The following is a 7529-nucleotide window of genomic DNA, read 5'->3' as shown; positions in this document are numbered from 1 at the left end:
TTGGCCCTCGTGGGGGGTTTCGGGGTTCCTTCGGCGTCATCCCTCCCCCGAGAGTCCCTCAGCTTGGCCCTCCTGGCCCTCGTCCACGCCCGGGGTCTTCGGCCTTGACCCCGCCCTCGGGAGGACGCAGGGTCTCTGGCCCCTCTGACCTGGGCACCCACCCCAGAGGGTCCCCTTCGCTGGGGCTCGTGGGGGGGCCAGCACGGATGGAGCTGCTTACACAGCGGGAAGGGGGGGTCCTAAGGAATGGCCTCTAACGCGCCTTTTAAATCGCCACGTGCTGACCCCACAGACGGCCATGGAGCCCTGCTCAGGGCCATCCGCAGTGGTGCCCCAGCACTTTGCCATCTCCGTGTCCCCAGATCCACCACTGCGAGGGGGGGCATGCTGCAGGGTCGCAGACTGAGATTAGAAATGAGAGGGGCCGGGGATGAGTGGGCGCATCTAGACAGCTGGCCTGGGGACAGCATGGTCACAAGGTCATCCCCAATGGCCCGGGCCATGTGTTCCAACCATGTCTTCTGTTCTACCTACAGTGCTGAAGGTTGGAAAGTGCCCAGGCCTGAGAGGAGAGGATGCTGAAAGCAAAACCAGACACCCTAGGCCTTAACTGACCAATCCAGAGGAAGACACCCCTCTTCTCTCTGCCCAAGTGGAAGGGGAGTTCAGTGCAAAGCGATGTGTTTGCACCACTGTGCCAAGCACAACAGACCAGAAGGGGCTACCATGCTACCCCATCCCATCTTCCCAGCTGACCTTTAAGCCAGGAAAGGCTGAGGTTCTTGAAAGTCCATGCATCACAAGGAGGCTTCCTGGAGGAAGGGGACTTGGCCAGGGCCTGGTTAAATGGGGGGAAAATTGGAGAAGGGACCAGGTACCAGGCAGCCCAGAAGAGGAGTCTGGGATCTGCAGTCAGGTGGGAGTGAAAGGGATTTCCCTGGAAGTGGTCAGAGTTCTGGTCATTACAAGACAGAAAAGAGGTTGAAAAGTAGCTTGGGGCTATGCCAAGCATCACTGGTGCTCGCAAGGCTCCAGAGAAGATGAGGGAGAGAAGTGAGGCTGCCATCCGAGGTGCCCCCTCCATAAAGAGGGCTCTGAGGCGCAGGAAGAGGTGAGGCCAGGCAGGGACAGCAGAAAGCCACTCACTTTTGGGTCACTAGCTCCGGGGGAGGCCAGCTGATATACTTTGAGCAGCTCTATGAAGAGAGTGAAGCCCTAAAACCAGCATGGAGCTGGCCTGCCAACTCACTGCAGATGACGTCCAGAGCTAGCAACCATGTGGATGGTTGTGGAAGAGGAACCTAGGCCAAAAGAGCAAATGGACCAGAGGCACCCTGGACATAGCTGTCTGACCCCCAGAACCCAGGAAATAGAAAATACATGTTTGTTATGTGAAACCTCAACTTTTGGGGTATGATTTCTTTCACAGCAAGAGATATACCTGACACACTGCAATTTTCAGGAACCACAGTTTACCTTGGATTATTTATCACTGGGTTTATTTTATATAAAGAAGAGAATGAGTTTCTACCATGTTTTAGCCAGTGCTTTTAAAACTTTGTCTTCTCTTAGGCTGTTGTTGTTGTTGTTAGTGCATCAAGTTGGTTCCAGTTCCCAACAACTGCCCTAGAGCAGAATGAAACATGTGCATGCTTGCACCATCTCCTCACTCCTCTGTCCATCTCACTAAAGGTCTTCCTCTTATCCACAGATCTGCTACTTTATCAATCATGATGTCCTTTCCTGGGGCCTGGTCCCCCTTGATAACCTGTCCAAAATATATGAGACACACTTTTTCTATTAAATGAGCCAATAAAGAGTTGAAATAACAGTTGTTGTGTGCCACTGATTCAAAACCGACCCATAGCTGACCCTCCTCAGGGTTTTGAGAGGCAGTAAATTGCACATCTCCTGTGGAGCAGCTGGTGGATTTGAACCCTGTGCGTTTGAGACTGCAGTGCGACTTCTTAGCACTAGGCCAACAGTGGAGTGGGAAATTAACTTCCTAATCTTTCCACTCTGCCAGACTACTTTTGGCCTCCATTGCAAAGTCACTTTATGGTTTCAAGATAGACACCAGAGCTCCAGAAGTCATACGCCAAGTTCCATGCCACAGAAGGAAGGAAGAAGAAAAGGTATTCACTTCCAGCTGACAACTTCTTTTAAGGCATTTCTTGGAAACCTGATTCACACACACTTCCACTCTCACCTCACTATCTGTGCCTCATGACAGGAAGCTAGGTAACACTGATTTACTGTCATTTGTGATTAAGAATCCTATACATTTTTTTAAGTCCTGACTAATATCTAGTACATAATACAAATGTCATGAGCAGATACTTCTTCAAAAAAGCACATTTGACCATCAACAAATACATGAAAAGATGCTTGTTATGATTAGCCATTGTTGTTCTGTGCAATTAAATTGACTCTCATAGTAACTCCACATACAGAACAAAGCCCTGGCTGATCCCACACCATCCTCACACACTTTGGACGTTGGCTGGGGTGGAAAGGGCGAGTTAAAGGCAGCAGGAGAGCTGGAGGCCTGGCGGAGCCTCTCCTGAAATTGTCTCAGGGGGGCAAGGAAAGCTGTAGATCTCTGCCTGAGTGGTGCAGGATTAAAACACAACCCAGAAAGTCTCCCTGTTAATAACAAAAATAACAGGAACAATGGCTAATGCTTTCTTGTTCCTGGCACAGAGCTCGGGGTTTAACATCCATTGAGGCCGTGAAGCTGCAGTGGACACCTGTTAGCTCAGGATGGGGACAGGTGCTGGGCAGGCTGAACTATCAGTACTCTCTCTTCATTCCCCTCCCTGTGGTGTTGGGAGCCCCCTCCCTCCTCCTTCTGCTGTACCCCTGTGGCCTCACTTGGCTCTGCTCTGAATTCACAAAGGAACAAAGTGAGAGCCTGCCGGAGAATCCTCTGCTTTCTCTCTGCCTTCTACAGAAAGTTCAAGCCTCTTCTGACATCAACGTTGGTCTTTTTCCTTTGTTTCCTGTTTTTCTTAAATGGCCTTTTGCTCTTCATATATGATGTCATCTTACAATTCTTATGGTCTTCAGTCATTATTATTCAGTGCATCAAGTTTACTCTTGAGATGATCTCTAAATTCAGATGAAATATATTCAAAGTTGCATTTTGGCTCTCATGGGTTTGTTGTTCTTCAGCTTCAACTTGAACTGACATAAGAATGACAGTCTAAGTTGGCTGCTGGCCTTGTTTTAACTGATGACCAAGTTTTTCCATTATCTTTGTCCACAGAGGTAGTTGATTTGTTTCCATCTACCAAGGTCCACATGTATAATCAAAATTTATTGTTTGAAAGAGACTTATAATTAATAAAGTTGCTGGTTATACAAAATTATCTGTATCTCAAGCATTGTTTCCATTACCAAGGCCTTATTTTCCAGTCACCAAGTGCCTATCTGTGCATGAATGGATAAACAAATTGTGCTACATATATACAATGAAATAGTACGCAACTATGAAGAATAGCGAGGAGCTCACAAAACATCCCATTACATGGGTGACTCTGTAGTACATTATGCAGGGTGACTAAGTCACTCACAGAAGACAAATACTGTATGGTCCTGTTACTATAAATAGTCAAGGACACACACAGAAGTACAAAGATACACGGAAAGCAAAATTCACTGATGGTTACCAGAGGGGGAAGAGGAGGAGGAGGAATCACTTTCTAGGTAGTAAACACTTGTTAGTTTTAGTAATGCGAAGGACTATCTCAAATATGAGTGAAGTCAGTGTAAGTTGACCAAGGTAAATAAAGACGTTGTTGTTGTTATTGTTAGTGCTGCCGAGTTGGAAAGGACTCATAACTGACCCTCCTGCTAGTTTTCAGAGGCTACAAACACACGGGAGAAGAGAGCCCGTCTTTCTTCCTTAGAGCGGCTGGTGGATTCCGACTGCCTTTGGGTTGGCAGTGCAACTCCTGGCCACTAACCTATCAGAGCTCCCTGAATAAAGAACTAAGAATATATACATACAAATGTGTACTTCGTAGATACATTCTTTCTAAAAGATAAAAAGTAAAAGCAACCCAAATATTCTTCACCTGATAAATGTATAAGCAAAGTGTAATGCATGCATGCAATGGACTATTTCTCAACCATAAAAAGAAATGAAGTAGTGATGTGTGCCACTGCATGTAATAGCCTGAAAACATTATGCTAAGCAAAAAAAGCCACATATTGTATGATTCCATTTATAGACAAGTGGATGAAGGGAAAGGCAATATCCAATAAGAGGTGATTAGACATTATAATTAGTTCATTATATTAATCAATGGCAACAAATGGTATAAAACAAAATGCCTATGGATGATTGTATGAAAAATCAATATTATTTGTAAAGCTTCATTCATAAATGGAATAAAAAGAAATGAAATAAACATACACAAACCGACATGCATCTATGTTTACTGCAGCATTAATTATAGTAGCAAAGAGTCGGAAACAATCCAAATGTCTACAAATTGATGAATGGCTGAAAAACTATGGTACATTCACAAAATGGAGTATTGTGAACAGGTTTAGTTTGCTTGGCTCCACAATCAACACTCTTGGTACCAGCACCCAGGAAATCAAAAGACGAATTGCACTGGGAAAGTCGGCTGTCAGGGACCTCGCCTGAGTACTGGAGAGCAACAATGTCAGTCTAGAGACTAAGGTGCGCCTGATCCAGGTCATAGTCTTTGCAATTGCTTGTTATGATCAGAGAGCTGGACAGTGACTAGGGATTATAGAATTGATGCATTTGAGCTGTAGTGCTGGAGAAGGGTGTTGAATGTACAATGGACTGCCAGAAGAACAAACAGATTCATCCTAGAGAGAGTGAAGCCAGCCTGCTCCTTGGAGGCAAGGATTCTGAGGCTTCATCTAGCTTACTTTGGGCAAGGAGGGACTGGTCCTTGAAGAGGGACATCATGCTTGGAAGGGTGGAGGGAAGGAGATGAGATGGACTGATATAATGACTGGGGTAATGAGTGCAGGTGTGTCAGAGACAGTCAAGTTGGCACAGGACAGAGCAGGTTTCAGGGCTTTTGTACATAGGGTCACTATGAGTCACAAGCAGTTCTACAGCACATACCACCACCACAAAGACTTGAGAATTCAGTACTCTTCTCCAACACCACAACTTAGAAGGCACCAATTCTTCAATTGAGAAATGGTTTCACTCAAGCAGCAATAGCGAAGGTGAACAAACGAGACAGAAAACAAATGCTTGGTGACAGTGGAGAATTTGGATCTCACACTGCTGGTGGGAATATAATTGGAAGAGTTTGGTGCTTCCTTCAAAAGTTGGAAATAATACCGTTTGACCTAGCAATTCCTCTACTAGGCATAAATCTGGAAAAAATAAGAGTAGGGACATGACACAAATAAATAGCAATAATGCCCATATTCATTGCCACATTATTGACAATAGAAAAGTTGTTGTGCTCGCTTCAGCAGCACATATACTAAAATTGGAACGATACAGAGAAGATTAGCATGGCCCCTGCGCAAGGATGATACGCAAATTCGTGAAGAAAAGTTGTTGTTGGGAGTTGTTGGATCCATTACGACTGATCGCAGCTCTGTGAACTGTAGGTCAGGACCATGTCCGGCCCCAGTCTCACCATCTCTGTACACTTGAACCCATTGCTGCAGTCACTGTGCCAATCCACCTGGTTTAGGGTCTTCCTTTCTCTCTCTGACCCTCCGCCTTTCCCTGCATGACATCTCTCCCCAAGGACTGATACTTCTGACAATATGCCTAAAGTATATGAACCCAGGTTTCACCAGTCTTGCCTCTAAGGAGCACCCTCATTGTACAGACTTGTTTGTGTTGAAAACAATAGCAAAGAGATGGAAATAATACAACTGTCCATCAACATAGGAATGGATAAAGAAACTATAATACATTCACACAACAGAGTACTGTGCAGACTAAAACACAATAAAGAATTCTGGAAACACATGGAAACCTCTAGTGGGCTCCAGGCTAGGAGGGAAAAGTCAGTCACAAAAGGACATATGTTGTAAAAGCATTCTTCTAAAAAGCTAAGAAAGGGTTTACACACAGAATCATTCTTGGTGTTTACCAGAGATGGGAAAAGAAGGGCATTGGGAATAAAAATTAAGACAAGAAGGGTGGCATCCACTTCCAAAATAGCTTGAACTTTATGAACTTGGAGAAACAATGAAAGTTATTTAAGTGCTCAGGTCTTCCATTCATAGGGTCGCTATGAGTCCTCTACGACTCGACAGCACTTAACCACAGATGAGTGAAGGGAAAGGCAATATTGAATAAGGGGGTGAACATCACAGTATCCCCAAGAAAGACACAGAGAGGTATAGAGGTATTCATGGAAATCAGAATTACCTGGAGGAAATGAGGAAAGTGCAATCACTGTGGCTGTTGTAATTAATGTTGCTGAACAAAATGTGATGACCAGTTGGATGAAAAACAAAATAGATTTGTAAACATTTACTCAAATGCCAATAAAAAATAAATTTTAAAAAATAATTTTTTTAAATGATGATGTTCTCTATCCTAGTCTTGTGTGTAGCACCTGGAATCGTGTGTGTGTGTAGCATCTGGAATCATAAAGCTTGACAGTACCATTTGAGAAGTATCTATTGGTTTCGTCTCCTCTGGAGCAAAGGAGAGTGAAGAAAACCAAGACTCGAGCAGGAAATCTGTCCAAGGACAAATGGTCCCAGTGAGCAAAATAGAGATCAGAAGAACTAAGTGGTGCCCCGCTGCCACTTAGCCATCCTGACCAGGACCTCAATGGATAGACGGTCTCAGAATGGGGAAAAAATATATAAGAACAAAAAAAGAAAGACTGACTGGTCTGAAAGAGGCTGGAGGGAGTCCCTTCTCCACTAAAATAACCTTCTAACATATTTCCAGAAGCCACAGTCTCTCAGCTATGTAGCAGATGAGTCTATTAAATAACACCTATGAAGAATGTGGAACAATCAACTATAGGAGGCCAAAAGGTATAGACGGATTTTGAAGATTCACCAGATGCTACTCACCAGACGAGGATACAGAACACGATAATTTTTAAAAATTGTAATTTTTCCCCAAAGCAAAGATTAGAAGACATGAAGTGATGAGGAAAGCAGAAGAATGGAATCAGGGCACTGAGGGAGGGATGGAGAGAGGTGTGCTCATGTGCTGCAGGCAGGGGTTACAGCCAATATGAAGTCTGTGTGTAGATCGTTAACTGGAAAATTCACTTTCTCAGTAAAATTTCACACAAAGCATAATAAAACATTTTAAAAGAGTAAAACAGTACAAGAGACTAAATGTCATTGTTCTCATCCTTCATTCTGTGATGCACCTGAGTTCTGAAACTGTAACAAAAGGGCAGATAGGCTACATTTAACATCTTCAGAGTTCATGTGCTTGCTTAGCTGAAGGCTGAGGTTCAAGTTAACTCAGAGGAACCTTGGAAGAAAAGCCAGTGGGCCTACTTCTGAAAAAAGTCAACAAGTGCAGATGGACTTGG

This window comes from Elephantulus edwardii, unplaced genomic scaffold, assembly GCF_000299155.1.
Source record: "Elephantulus edwardii isolate Elephantulus edwardi_28Jun2011 unplaced genomic scaffold, EleEdw1.0 scaffold00055, whole genome shotgun sequence".
NCBI lineage: Eukaryota > Metazoa > Chordata > Mammalia > Macroscelidea > Macroscelididae > Elephantulus > Elephantulus edwardii.
This window is presented reverse-complemented; position numbering follows the sequence as displayed.